Raw genomic sequence first — 14859 nt, 5'->3', positions numbered from 1 at the left:
CGCCCAGTGTGGGGCTCGAACCCACGACCCTGAAATTAAGAGTCTCATGCTCTAGCGACTGAGGTAGCCGGGCTGCCTCGGTAAATATGTGCCGGGCAGCACGTCACACAGTACTCGTTTGGGTTGGGTGGTCCCATACAGAATCTCTCCATGTTGCCCAATGTTTTCCTAACGTCACACTCGTCACGTACTTCACTTTTATTTCATAATCATTTCTGAGAGGTAAAGGAATTGAATGAAAACCTGCAGAGCTAGTGGCGTCAAAATTAACACACATACTTGATGTGGCTCATAAGCCGAACGAGTTACTTTCCGACGTTGTCTTAGATGTGCAAGTGCCAGTCAAAACTCGCGGCGACGGAACTCTGCGGACCATTTCGTTAGTTAACACCGGTCTACCGGTCTTGTTGTGTGTGTTTCAAGCTCAAGAGCATCTCCAAGCAGGAAATGGTCAACAGCAACATTCAGACGGTTTTTGTACAGCACAATTGCTACACTAAAACGGTATGTTTCTTTTTCAGAACTGGAAAAAAACGACCGTGACAGGATTTGAACCTGCAATCTTTGGATCCGAAGACCGCCGATTATCCATTTTTTTTATTATTATTATTTTTCTTCTGCTTACGAGATGAAGCTTGAAAATCTTGCCAATCGAATCCTTCAATATGGTTGTAACTTGGGAGTCGGTCAACATGATATATTATTCGCCTTATAGATGGTCCGCCTTTTTGCAGTGAATATCTGCTGAACGTTCTGTAACATGAAATTCAATCAGTTGACCTGTTAGTTTCTTTATTTTACGTCACAGTTTAGAGCAGGTAGTTGGCGAAGTGATCCTTGTAGTTTTGTGTTTTCATTAGCAGATGGTGCTGAGTTGTAAGATAGACCCAGAAGTCTTCTTTACTCTTTTCTTCTTTTGTAAATAAGTAGTGTACTGTAGCGGATTTTAACCAGTTTAGTGCGTTCCTTCTCGTCCGTGGGTACGGAGTATCATCCGGCGTTAGAAAGGCAGCAGGCGTTATATATCTGGGAGATGTTCTGCTGATGAGCGCCAACTTGTTCGTGATATATGCCCATATATCTTTTACTTTGTCGCACACAAATCTGTGTTCGTCAGTATCTATTAAATTACACGTGATGCATAGAGGTGATTCTGCGAGGTGTATGTTATGTAGTTTGAAGTTAGTGGCCAATTTTCTGTTAACTGCGAAATACCAAGTGGCTTGCATTGCTGACGGCTAGTGTGGACAATGGATGTTCACCCAGATTACCTTCCAGTCGTAAAAATTGTATTTGTCTTCGACGTTATTTGGCTTCTTATCTTTCATGAGTTCCTGGTACACGCGTTTCACTGCCGTCATTGCTTGTACGGGGATCCTTGTCTGTGCATAACTGTACTCCAATAAAAACCGTTTTAAATGATGAAGTCCGTTTGGAATATGTTGCACCGTGATGGGTGGACTGAGGTCGGCCGGAGCTATCTCAGTAAGCAGGTGAGCAGCGAGACTATCAGCTGAGTGTTTACATTGGTGGAAAGTTTTTGATATGTATAAAGCTTGCGCCTTCTCTCCAACATCGACAAGCTTTAAGCCACCATTTTTTGTGGCCAGCGTTAAGGTGTCAAACTGAACTTTAAAAATGTGACGATGGCTGACAAATTGTCCTAATGCTGACATAATTCGTTTTGCAGTGAGTGCAGACATTGGTAAAATTTGAGCGATATAATTGAGTTTTGAGGTGAGATATACATTTGCGACCGTGACTTTCTGAATTTCATTTAGTTTTCGTACACTGTGTTCCCGTATGCCGGCACGAATAGTCTGTAGAAGCTTTCTATAGTTGGTTGCAATTGTGTGCCGGATATTACGCTGAAAATCAATTCCAAGACACTTGAAGATCTTCAGCTGACGTAGTTGCCTGTGAAGGCGCGATCCTAGGCCGCGGCCAATATTGAATATTCCAGACTTTGTCCAGTTTAGCTGTGCAGCGGACGCTTGCTCATATTGCCTGACTGTCTGTAGTGCGGTTTCCACTTCAGTTCTATTTATGATAAGGAAACCGACATCATCTGCATACGCCTTGCACACAACTCGGGATCCATGTATGACGATGCCCTGTAAACTTTTCGTCAGGGTAGCTAACAATGGCTCAATGGCAATCGCAAAAAGCGCCATGGACATTGGGCAGCCCTGCCTGACGGAACTGACTATCTCTATTGCTCGGGTAGGCTGGCCATTGATGATGATTCTGGATGAATTAGTCGCTACCATCTGTTGTATAATGGCAACGAACCCAGGTGGAAAACCCATCGCAGACATGTTACGAAAGAGATACTGGTGGTTTACCCTGTCAAAGGCTTTGTCGAAATCTAAGGACATGATGGCACATTTCAGTTTACAGACTTCCGCAATGGAGATTAAATCACGGTAGTCGCATAAAGTCTGTTGAATTTTGCGATCCTTGCCCACGCTGGTCTGGTAAGGTCCAATGATGCTGGTCATCGTGGATTTAAGCCTTTGGGCCAATAGTCTCGCAAAGATTTAATAGTCGCTGTTGAGCAGCGTTATCCGTCTTAGATTTTTTACCTTGGCACCGCCTGAGTTTTTTTTAATTAGAACGATTGCGCCTTCACAGAAGCTGGTGGGGATCACGTTGTTGTGGTCTAGAAGTTCGTTACACATGCAAGTGATCTTCGCCTTTATGGTGTTCCAGAATTTTTGATAGAATTCGGCGGGAATTCCGTCAGGTCCGGGGGATTTATTCTTAGCACTTTCCCAGATGACATATTCCACGTCGTCTTCGGTTGCCACGGCTAATAGCTGTTCCGCGTTCGCGAGACTGACTCTGTTGTGCAAATTATTCAAAAGATCGTCCCGCACTTGCACGTTAACTTCTATTTTTGACATCAAGGTGGTGAAGTAGTTTAGCACCGCCGCCTTAATCTCATTGTGCGTAGTCAGCGTTGCGCCATCCTCAGCAGTTAACTCCGTCAGAATTTTACGGGATCCTTTCCTACTTTCTTGGATCATATGGTAGACTGAGATGAGTTCTTGGTGTGCAGTAGTCTGGACCCGCGACCTGAATTTGTAGCCTTCTAGCTGCGTCCTCCTTAGGGTTAGGATTTTAGCCTGGATTTTCTTAATTCGTTTACATTGCTCGACGGCCGAAGTGCCGAGCGCATACAGTTCACGCAGACAATGAAAATAGAAATGGATCGTCCTGTGAAGCCAAAAGCTCCTTTCCCGTGATTAGTTCATGAAACACCACCTAATTTTAGGTTTGGCGCACCTGAGCCACCAATCAATGGCTGTATTGTAAGAGGCAAATCTTTGTTCACATTCTCGCCAGGTTTGGAGGTAGGCTTCTTGACACGCCGAGTCTTGAAGATGTGAAATATTTAATTTCCACAGGCCCCTGTATCGATACGTTCGTTGTCGGTCTAGAGTGATAGTACAGATGTATGCAGCATGATCTGAGAACGCCACTGGCCATACTTCTGACTGCAGAATGTTATTCCTCAAATTAGGTGTGACATAAATTCGATCGAGACGGCTTGCCGAATGGGTCGTAATATGGGTAAACCCAGGTGCAGCCCCATGCTTGAGCTCCCAAGAGTCAATTAAGCGTAAGTCTCGTACAATTAGTTCCAGTTCAAGTGATCTGTTAAGATTGGGAGTCTGGTCCTTTGCACTGATGACACAGTTAAAGTCACCTCCGAAGATAACATTGTCGTGGCGGACGCCAAAGATTGGAACTATTTCTCCTTTAAAAAAATCTGCTCTTTGACGTCTATTACTGGAACCGGATGGGGCATATACATTAATTAGTCTGTTGTTATAAAAAGTGCCCGCAATGCCCCTACTGTTCGGCAATTCTGTGACGTCAGTGATAATAATACCTTCCTTGGCAATAAAAGCTGTACCTAGTTCACAACCGGCTCCAGGATTAGTAATCATATTATAACCTGGTATGCAATCAAGTCCGACCTCTGTTACTTCTTGGACAAATAAAATGTCTACATCAGCTGCATATAAAAAGTCCTTTAAATGTTGTAATTTACAAGCGCTACGTATCTTATTAATATTTAGAGTAGCAAGTCGATAGGCCTGTGGCTGAATTGTGGGTGACTAAACAGAAGCAATGCCTAAAATCCGTCCAATATCAATCATAAATAGCGCTGGAAAAGCAAACCACGTCGAAAATGCACTGTGCAAGCAATTTAAAAACATCTATGGACAGTCACTGTAAAGGCAGAGTTAAAAATATTCTCCGTTTGAAAATGGATCAGTCGCGAGTTCTTTTTGCACAGTAGTTTCTGTCGAGGCGTTACCTTTCTCATTAACATCGTCGTCCTTGGGGACCGAAGTTATGGCTGTCACCGTTTCTGAAGTATCCATACTGTCTACTTCGACATTGGATTCTGTATCGTCTGCCCAACTAGTTGGCTGTGGGCCTGTCGAGGTGGTTATTGACGCTTCAACAGGATAGAGGTCGATCATGTGGTTATCACGGTCGGCTCGAAGTGTAGCTGACTGTTCGGGGTTCAGAGGTAGAGCATCGGAGACATTGTCAAGGATTGATGGTAAACTAGCTGAGGGATGATCATGGTTTGTGCTATCAGATGCTTTTGCACTGATTTGTTCACCGAGCCTTTTCGCGCAGAACCGGTGCAATCAGTTCGGCACCCTGGCGGGCAACTCTCCGTTTTTTAGTTTTTCTGGGAGATGCACACTTTTGTGGGCTTTTATCATCACCTGCTTGAGATTCCCCCCGTGGAGTAGCATCGGCCGGTGGAGACGCAGCCGTTTGCAACGCAGATGCCCGTTCTTCGGTGACTACGATAGACGTCGATATTTCTGCTGGTTTAGGTTGACTCTGATCAGGCGTTTCAGCAGTCTCTATTCGTCTCACAGTCGCAGGCAGTTAAGTGGTTTCACTAACTTCTGGGACCGTGGGTGTAGCCGAAAGCCCACGCGCCACGGCCACATACGTTACAGACAGTGTTGTCATTGAGGGGGGCGTGGCAGCCCCGCCGATAGGCAGCTGCGCCACTCGCCTCTGCATGCATTCGGCTTGCACGTGACCTGTCGAGTTGCATGCTGCACATGTTCGAGGCTGGTCATCGTACATTACTATCACACGATACCCGCAAACGTGAACATAAGACGGGATGTGCTTCTGCAGCTCGATTCTTAATTGCCGCACCCCGTTAAGAACTGGGAATTTATGTGCACTAGACCAGCGTTCGGCAATATTGCTTATGATTTTACCGTAAGGACAAAGCACTGCGTTTATCTGTTCACTGGTTATTTCAAATGGAAGTTCAAAAATTCGAACAGTCCGTATTCCTAGGCCGGCATGCGAAACAACAACTTCTCCCACATTTCCATCGCTATGTTTAAACGTTAGGATACCACCACAAGATGCAACAATTTTCTCGCACATGTCGGATCTCGCTAATTTAACGAAAACGGTGCTACTGACAATCGAAAGATGTCCTGGCGACTGACAGAGACGTAGGCAAAGTTTAAAGTTGCTATTTCCATTACATCACGTTAATCAGAAAAACGGTAATTTACATCTGCAGCGGAACAAAATTCCGTTCCGCCCAGCGTGTGGCTCGAACCCACGACCCTAGGATTGAGTGTCTGACGCTCTACCGACTGAGCTAGCCGGCTACCTCGTTGAATACCTGCCGGATAGCACGTCACACAGTACTCGTTTGGGTTGGGTGGTCCCATACAGAATCTCTCCATGCTGCCTAATGTTTTCCTAACGTCACACTCGTCACGTACTTCACTTTTATGTCATAATCATTTCTGAGAGGTAAAGAAATTGCATGACAGCATGCAGAGCTAGTGGCGTCAAAAATAACACACATAACACTAGATCGCGTGTTGTTGCTCAGACTGGATACTAGTCTCCAAGTCCTTATCTGCGTTTGTGAAGTAAATGAGACTATGGTTCCTTGTTGTAGGTCCATCACAGACCTTCCAGTTGGCAATGTGGTCACCGACTTTGGAGTTTGCGAGGACGATATCTGTATCAGCTGCCGCACCTGCGTGAGTTTGGAAAGTAGGTGCGTTGAGAGGCCTATTCTTGGCGCAAAGGGCAAGTTCTTCTATAGTGTCCTGAGGGCAGAGTTCTCTTCCGTACGATACTCTGCTATGTCACAATATTGTTTTCGCGTTTGCATCCATTACGACAATGCGTCTGTCGTGTGAATACAGTGTTCCAGCAGTAGTTGTATGGCCTGACGTGACAGGATTCGAACCTGTAATCTTCAGATACGCAGTCCGACGCCTTAGCCATTAGGCCACACGGTTTCTGACGACCAAGTATAACTTGTATACGAATCATCTCGAAACGCTCACACTACTGAGGATTTGTGTTTTCGTTCTACACAGCTGCTACCCCAAGCTCTTTCCCATCCATTCGTTACATTTAACCTCTTACGAGACCGACCAAATATAGACTGGGAAACAAGACCACAAACTTTGTGCATTCGGAATCGAAGGCAGGGCGTCCCTCGCCGCATTTGCTACGATGGCCATTTGCTACTTCTGCAGAAGCGGCGGCGGCGACAACCGACGACCGACGACGACGACGACGACGACGACCGCGAGAGGCTCTGAGATATGTGAGAAATACATCTATAAAATGTAATTCAGACTGCCTCGTCCCACCTTATGTTGTACCGCTTTGGCAAATGCTTTATCTGCGCCATTCGCCTTAATCACATCTGAGAGTAATTCTTCATAAAACGCCTGTCGCTAACTGTTATTCATCACATATACTGTTTGCTATACGGCCACGGTGCGCAACTGATTTCCAAAATTCGTCTTCCTCCTGTGACGATGGAACCCACGACCCCTGGTTTACTAGACCAGTGCTCTACCACTTTTTTTTTTTTTTTTAGTACTGGGTGAGAGCCAGGTATCGTAGCCACTTTTTTTTTATTGACCCCTGGTTTACAAGACCAGTGCTCTCCCCGTTTTTTCTTTTTTTTCCATTATTTTGTGTCGTTTTCGTCTGCCATTGTTTAAAAGTTAGGGGTGACAATCAGATTCAGGCCTACGGAAACAAAGCGGGCAGGGGTCGAAACCCGTGGCCTGGCCACGATGATTCCACCGTCCTGTTTCCGAATGGCACCTGTACAACGGCGTCGTACTTACCCCTACTGTCCCGGTTCTTGGTCTTACGTTTGTTTCTCTTGTTCGCCCTAAAGGTCCACGGAAACTTCAGTCCAGGTGTAGAGAAGAATTTTACATAAAGGCGGCAAAACCAGCTACAGTATAAAAGAAATCGGCTAACACAGGCGACCTTAGCCAACACCCTCCCTTTCAAATGTCAGGCTAAGCATATTTGCAAAATCTTTACGGAGTCCTGGCAAGCGCAATCGGTTCCAGTAAGCAGTAACGATGTACTGCCGAAACGTTAGGTGTTCATGCTCTTCATGACAACTATTGACAAAATGTACGAAGTGTCCAAACAACCACATAACGGTATTGAGCTTCGTTCGCGGATAAAAGGAAGATTCGGGCCGTACGATGATGTCAATGGTATAAGCGGTTTCAGCAGTCCTAGTGACAAAAGCCAGTTGTTTCCTGAGCCAAAGCCAATTAGCAAGGTGCCCACTGCAGGTGAATCGATGCTCAAGTGTGTCCAGGAGACCACACCGAGTGCAGTTGTCCGTGTCGGAAAGACCAATACGGTGCAGTCGTACGTTGGTGGGGACCAAACAATTAACTACCCTATACCACGTGGACGCCACAGCCATAGAGTGGATCGGCAGACTAACATTCTTCCAGACGTTCCTCCAGGACACTGATGGAGACGCCAGTTCGATTGCATTGGGACCAGCCAGCCCCTCACAACGGGCAATCAAGCTCTTGGTCGTTGGCACCGGTCGTCGCAAGAAGACGTCACCGACGTAACTAACCGCAATATAAAATTCCCGGACGTGTTTCAACTTAAAATTGAGGCGACCGACGTCGACAGGTGGAGCAAGGCTCTTCGGACGCAGAACAGTAAAAAGTCTGGATGTAATTGAAGTCACTTCTTGCGTAACAATTAGAGTCGTACGGTGGACGTACAAGGCAGATGCCTTGCGAGTAATGTCAGTGAGGCCCAAGCCTCCGGAGATACGCGGTTTCGTCATAACCTCGTAACGCAACTTGAATAGATGACCCTTCCATATAAACCTGCTAGATAATTGGCGCAACCTTTTCGCCACCATAATGGGAAGTGAGAACAGCTGAGCAACATAATAGGCTTTACATAACACGTATGTGTCTAAAATTCTGACTTCTTGCAAAATGGTAGCAGAGCGCTGCTCATGGACCATCAGAGCCCCCTGTATCTTCTCGGTGACAGATTTCCAATTAAGAGCCGCCATTTTTATAGGACACCGATCAACGGTAATCCCCAATGACGTATGGCGATCGACAAAAGTGGCCCAAGGGACACCAGCATCGCGCAACTCTCGAATATCAAGGAACTTACATTTACCCTTATTGAGACGCGCTCCAGAGACACAACAGTATGCATCAACTGCCCCTTTCAACAATGTGATATCATCACGTTGACGGAGGAGAACAACGACATCGTCCGCGTACGCCTTAACAGTGAGCTTCCCACCAGAGAGGGTCATACCCTGAAACTTGAAAGCAAGAGTCCGAAGCAGCGGTTCCAGGGACAATATGAATAGAGACATAGTGAGCGGACTACCCTGAGGTACCCCTCGGCGGATAGCAATGGGCGGCGTCAGCTGCCCATTGACTGACACCCGAGCAGTTATTCCCCTATACAAATTGCCAAGAACACCACGTGATGAAGCGTTAAAACCTATTGTATCTAAAACACGATCTAAAAACACATGACTGACGTGATCAAAAGCCTTATAAAAATCGAGGAAAGCAAAGGCACAATGAACATTTGTAACCGCCGCAACCGAGACAACATCCCGATATTCGGCTACTGGGGTCAGAATAGATCTACCAGGAAAACAACATTGATGTGCACCAATCACACCCCGAAGCAGAGAAGACAATCGACTATTGAACGCTCTAGCAGCTGTCTTGTAATCAAAGTTCAGCAATGTGAGCGGACGAAGATTGGCAGCAGATAAACGACCAGTGGGCTTCGGAATTAAAACAATTTTCCCTACTTTAAAATCGGCTGGCACATCCATCCCCCTGACAATGTAATTTAAAATCTGAGTGAAAGTGCCACCCAAAAGAGGCCAAAAACGGAGATAAAATTCTTTAGGCAGGCCGTCTGGACCCGGCGATTTACCGGACGGAGAGCAAGCAATAAAATCAAAAACATCATCTACCTGGAACTCCCGGAGAAAGTCGCCGTTCGCGTCAGGCGAGATCGTCGCAGGAAGATCCTCAAGGACATCATCAGAAAGTGACGCACCAGAATCATCGGCAGAATAGAGACTAGCGTAATACTGATGAAGAGCACGAGTCATTTCCTCCTGTGCAATAAGCTGTTGTCCATCATCCACCATAAGAGAAGAGATGAAGGAGCGACGACGTCGAGTCTGATGCCGCAGCAGGTGGTACAAAGAAGTCAGTTCACCTTCAACAAGAGAGTGAGTTTTCGACTTTACTCGCAGACCATCCAACTGTCGTCGTTTGAGGGTCAAGAGCTTGGCTTTAATACGACGAACATCATGGATCCGCAGAGGAGAAGGACCCGCCGCGTCATACAGTTCACGCAGGACAGAGTAGTAAAATTCATACGTGTTCTTAAAATCACGCGCCCTTGCGGCACAGTAAAAAATCAAAGACTGACGAATCTTGGGCTTGGCAAACGCAGTCCACCAAACGAGCAAGGAGGGGTAACGCGGGACAGAGCGAAGACATCGCTCCCACACGGCACTTACAACTTCATCAATGGCGCTGTCGGCAAGGTGGGAAACATTTAACATCCACTGGGAACGATAAAGTTTTGCAGGTTGGTGACTAAGATTTACAGTTGCAGTAAAAGCACAATGGTCAGAAAAACTAGTAGGAATAACATCGACAGAAAGAATGTTATCACATAAAAAATCAGAGAAGTAGAATGTGTCGAGTCTACTGCATGAGGACGCGGTAAATACGTAAATTTCACCAGGGTTGGATATTTGTGTTCCCAAACATCACGCAGGTGCATCGTACGAACCAAGTCATGTAAATCACGGCAATAATTAAAATTGGGGGACTGGTCTTCAGGGCGTAAAACACAATTAAAATCGCCTCCGAGCAGGAGACTACGAGGACTCTTGCGCAAAAGATAAATAAGCTCTTCCTTATAAAAGCGCGATCGAGCCACAGTGCGACCCGAACCAGAGGGGGCATACAAAACAACTAGGCAGATATCAAAAAGACGACAACCAATCCCACGGCCAGAGTCAAGGAATTCAATGTCAGTAACAGGAATACCTTCTCGAAAGAAAAGAGCAGTTCCTGTTGAATTTTCCGGTGCGACATTAAAAACAGTTTGAAATCCAGGTAGAGAGAGATCAGAAAACAATACTTCCTGCAAAAATACCACGTCCGCACAGGAGTCGTAGAGAAACTGCCGCAAAGAGGCAATGCGAACATCGGACTCAATACGGTTAACATTTAAGGTAATAAAGGTGTATGCTTGAACCATGGAGAGAAAAGCGAGAGAAGAAACCACCTACACCGACGCATCAACAGCACAGTCCATATCAGGGGAGACGGAGGAATCCGAGGGAGGGGGACTGCTACCCCCTTCCGCGGATCCCTTACGTTTCGGTTTTTTACGAACAGCATTGACGTTCGGCTGAACGCGCAACTTGCGTCGGCTGACGGGCAAGGAAGCGGCAGCCGCCGGTGACGTAGGAGGGTCAAGTTCTGTATCCGACACCACCCGCGCCGGTCCACAGTCAGGGTCCGGCGTCGCGGGGGAAACATCCGACGAAACGGACTGGTCTACACCAATACTAGCTTCCGGCAAACATGGACTACACGGAGGCGAAACGTGAGCAGGAAGCTCCGAAGCTGCTAAGTTGGAAGGAAGCGGAGCAGCTCCGCTGGCAGAGGTGTGGGGCAGCGAAGCAGGAAGTTGTTGCGACTCAACTTGTTGTGACAACGAAATCGGTTCGGAAGGCGGCGCCAACAGGCCCGACCGACGAGCCGACTCGAGAGAAGCCGCGTCGGAAGCCGGAGGGGCGTCAGCAGCCGCTACTGGAACAGCTACTTCAGGGGAACAGGGAGCATCTACACTACTCTGTGGCTCGGAGTATGTCGGTCTCTCGGAGTGGGGCATCTCGGGGAGATCCTCATCCGTACTATTTCCATCTTGTGCGCGACGCCGTTTATTATTCAAAAGCGGCACACCCACCTGAAGAACAGACGGAACAACATCAGATTTGGCACGCAAAGGAGGAAATTCTGTGTCAGGGGCGTGCAAAACCTGCGGCTGGGTGCTTCTACCACTGGACTGTTCGACACCAAGAGCAGTACCACCTGCAACGAGGTCAGCGACCGTTAACTTGCGACGCTGTTCGAGAGAATTTTTTAACACAAAAAACCTCCGCGGACAGTTGGTACGCACGTGGCCACTCTAATTACACAAAAAACAGGTGCCAACCTGACCACTATATGTTACATGGACACGATATCCAACGATCTGCAGGTGCGAGGGAATATTCTGCTTCACGTGCATTTCGACGGAACGAATGCCACTGTAACACTGCAGGCGATGTTGGCTGGATCAGCGTTCAAGGCGAATACTCTTAACATCACCATACGTGAGTAAACCCTCCCTAAGATACACATTATCAACCTCCGGCGGAAGGTTGTAAACACGAACACTGGTGTACGTAATGGAAGCATTTGAAAGCAGTACGGTACTGACAGAACCATCCCGATGCCGAAAGAGAACCTGATGACCAAATTTGGAAATAATTTTATCAACCTGAAGGGGGTCCAATAAATTTAACAAAGAAAACATAGAGTTCTGTATCAAAATAAGCAGTGTGCACCTGATCGGAATGAATGAAAAAGGTATCTACTAACCAATCATGAATCTCAAGGCAACTAGGTTCCACATGGCGGGTGGACTTGTCAAAAGCAAAATTAACTGTAGCCTGACGAGGAATAACCTGAGACGACATATTCAAAAACTACGCGGTATAAACCGCTACACAAAAAAACACTGAAATACACACAGAAAGTAACACAAGGAACGAAACAAAGACGGAGAAAAACTCACAAAAGGTACAACACTACACATAACCAAACGATATCCCACTATACGTAACGCTACGGCGGAGCGGAAGACTAGGCACGTCCACACTGCACGGCGTCTGAAGCGGAACTGTCACTGAGCTAAAGAGGAGCGGCCTAGCGGTACTCTTGCGTACTTCGTCCTTACGGTCGTCTGGATCATCAGACTTCAGCTGACAACACTTCATATTACCTACTAATATTTGTAGCTATGGCGACCCATTACTGCTTGGCTACACATCTGACACGTAACCGATGTGCTCTCCAAACAACAACACTTGCATTTCAGAACATGTCTTTCACACATGTCTACAAAATCACCTTCACCTTCAAATACAGTTTCCTTGCGACTGACAGAGACGTAGGCAAAGTTTAAAGTTGCTATTTCCATTACATCACGTTAATCAGAAAAACGGTAATTTACATCAGCAGCGGAACAAATTCCCGTTTGTCCCAGCGTGGGGCTCGAACCCACAACCCTGAGATTAAGAGTCTCATGCTCTACCGACTGAGCTATCCGGGCTGCCTCGGTGAATACATGCCGGGTAGAACGTCACACAGTACTCGTTTTGGTTGGGTGGTCCCATACAGAATCTCTCCATGCTGCCTAATGTTTTTCTAACGTCACACACGTCACGTACTTCTCTTTATTTCATAATCATTTCTGAGAGGTAAAGAAATTGCATGACAACCTGCAGAGCTAGTGGCGTCAAAATTAACACACATACTTGATGTGACTCAAAAGGCGAACGAGTTACTTTCCGACGTTGTTTTTGATGTGCAAGTGCCAGTGAAAACTCGCGGTGACGGCACTCTGATAACCATTTCGCTAGTTAACACCGGTCTTGTTGTGTGTGTTTCAAGCTCAAGAGCATCTCCAAGCAGAAAATGGTCAACAGCAACATTCAGACGATTTCGTACTGCTCAATTGCTACATTAAAACGGTATGTTTCTTTTTCAGAACTGGAAAAACACGAGCGTGACAGGATTCGAACCTGTAATCTTCAGATACGCAGTCCGACGCCTTAGCCATTAGGCCACACGGTTTCTGACGACCAAGTATAACTTGTATACGAATCATCTCGAAACGCTCACACTACTGAGGATTTGTGTTTTCGTTCTACACAGCCACTGCCCCTTGCTCTTTCCCACCCATTCGTTACATTCAACCTCTTACGTGTCCGACCTAATGTAGTCTGGGAAACAAGACCACACACTTTGTGCATTCGGAATCGAAGGCAGGGCGTCCTCCGCCGCATGTGCTACGATGGCCATTTGCTACTTCTGCAGAAGCGGCGACAACGACGACGACCGCGAGCGGCTCTGACGTATGTGAGAAATACATATATTATATGTAATTCAGACTGCGTCGTCCCACCTTATGCTGTACCTTTTATTTTCTTTATTGTTATTTTAAACCTATACATAGGTAGGCCAGCAGCGGCGTAACTAAGCCGCTCTTCGTCCACAGACATGAACATAGTACAAGCAGTAATAGGGACACAGAGACATGGAAGTTAAAAAACAATAGGCAAAACAGAGTAAAATAACAGAAGCCGTTCACTGTGGAGCAGTCAAGTTAAAAGTGATTCACAATGCACATAACGGAGAGATACAAAGTAGCACACGTGAACGATGGAGCACGGAACAAGGGACACGGATGCACTAGCAGGACGGCAAGACACATAAGCACTGCGGTGACAATCTCTGGCAGTCGGTGATGTACTTGTCACACGAGTAAGGCCGGGGACCTGCCAGAGGGAAGGGGCGAGGGTAGGAGGGAATGAGGGAGGGGTTGATGCCAATGGGGAGAGGATGGGAGAGGGAGGGGTGGTGTGCCGAAGCCCAGGCAGAGGTGGAGGGGAGGGAAGGAGGGAGGGAGAGAAGGGAGAGAGGTTGCCCACAGGATAAGGAGAGGAGAGGGAAGGCAAGGCTCAAAGTTGGTAGGAGGGGTAGATGGAGAGGAGGAGGGCATCATCTGGGAGGGGGAGTTGGCGGAAGCCACCTTGGGAGAGGGTGTGGAGAGTGTGAAGATGGAGAGCAGGTGGGATACAGGAGTACAGGTGCGGCAGCGGGTTGGGGTGGGAGAGGATGGGAGAGACAAGCGGGTGGGGAGGATCAAGCTTGCGGGAGGTGTAGAGGATCCGTATCCGTTCGAGGAAGAGGAGGAGGTGTGGGAAGGGGATGAGGTCATAGAGGATCCGCGTGGGGGAAGGAAGGCGGATGCGATAGGCGTGGCGGAGTGCATGGCGTTCAAGGATTTGAAGGGATTGGTAAAAGGTAGGAGGGGCGGAGATCGAGGCGGGATGGGCATAACAAAGGATAGGACGGATGAGGGATTTATAGGTGTGGAGTACGGTGGACGGGTCCAGACCCCATGTGCGGCCAGAGAGGAGCTTGAGGAGGCGGAGTCGGGAGCGTGCCTTGGCTTGGATTGTCCGGAGATGAGGGGTCCAGGAGAGGCGACGATCAAGGGTGACGCCAAGGTACTTGAGGGTGGGGGTGAGGTTAATAGGACGGCCATAAATGGTAAGATAGAAATCAAGGAGATGGAAGGAAGGGGTGGTTTTGCCTACGATGATTGCCTGGGTCTTGGAAGGATTGACCTTGA

General features: G+C 47.3%; 2 non-coding genes across 2 annotated transcripts; both read right to left on the bottom strand.

Annotated features, from left to right (window-relative positions):
• On the bottom strand, nt 1-73 carry Trnak-cuu (transfer RNA lysine (anticodon CUU)). Its single transcript has one exon. It is a non-coding gene; the product is annotated as a tRNA-Lys (tRNA).
• A 12624-nt stretch (nt 74-12697) lies between these two features.
• On the bottom strand, nt 12698-12771 carry Trnak-cuu (transfer RNA lysine (anticodon CUU)). Its single transcript has one exon. It is a non-coding gene; the product is annotated as a tRNA-Lys (tRNA).
• Nucleotides 12772-14859: the final 2088 nt, after the last annotated feature.

This window comes from Schistocerca gregaria, chromosome 4 (genome assembly GCF_023897955.1).
Source record: "Schistocerca gregaria isolate iqSchGreg1 chromosome 4, iqSchGreg1.2, whole genome shotgun sequence".
Classification (NCBI taxonomy): domain Eukaryota; kingdom Metazoa; phylum Arthropoda; class Insecta; order Orthoptera; family Acrididae; genus Schistocerca; species Schistocerca gregaria.
This window is presented reverse-complemented; position numbering and strand designations above follow the sequence as displayed.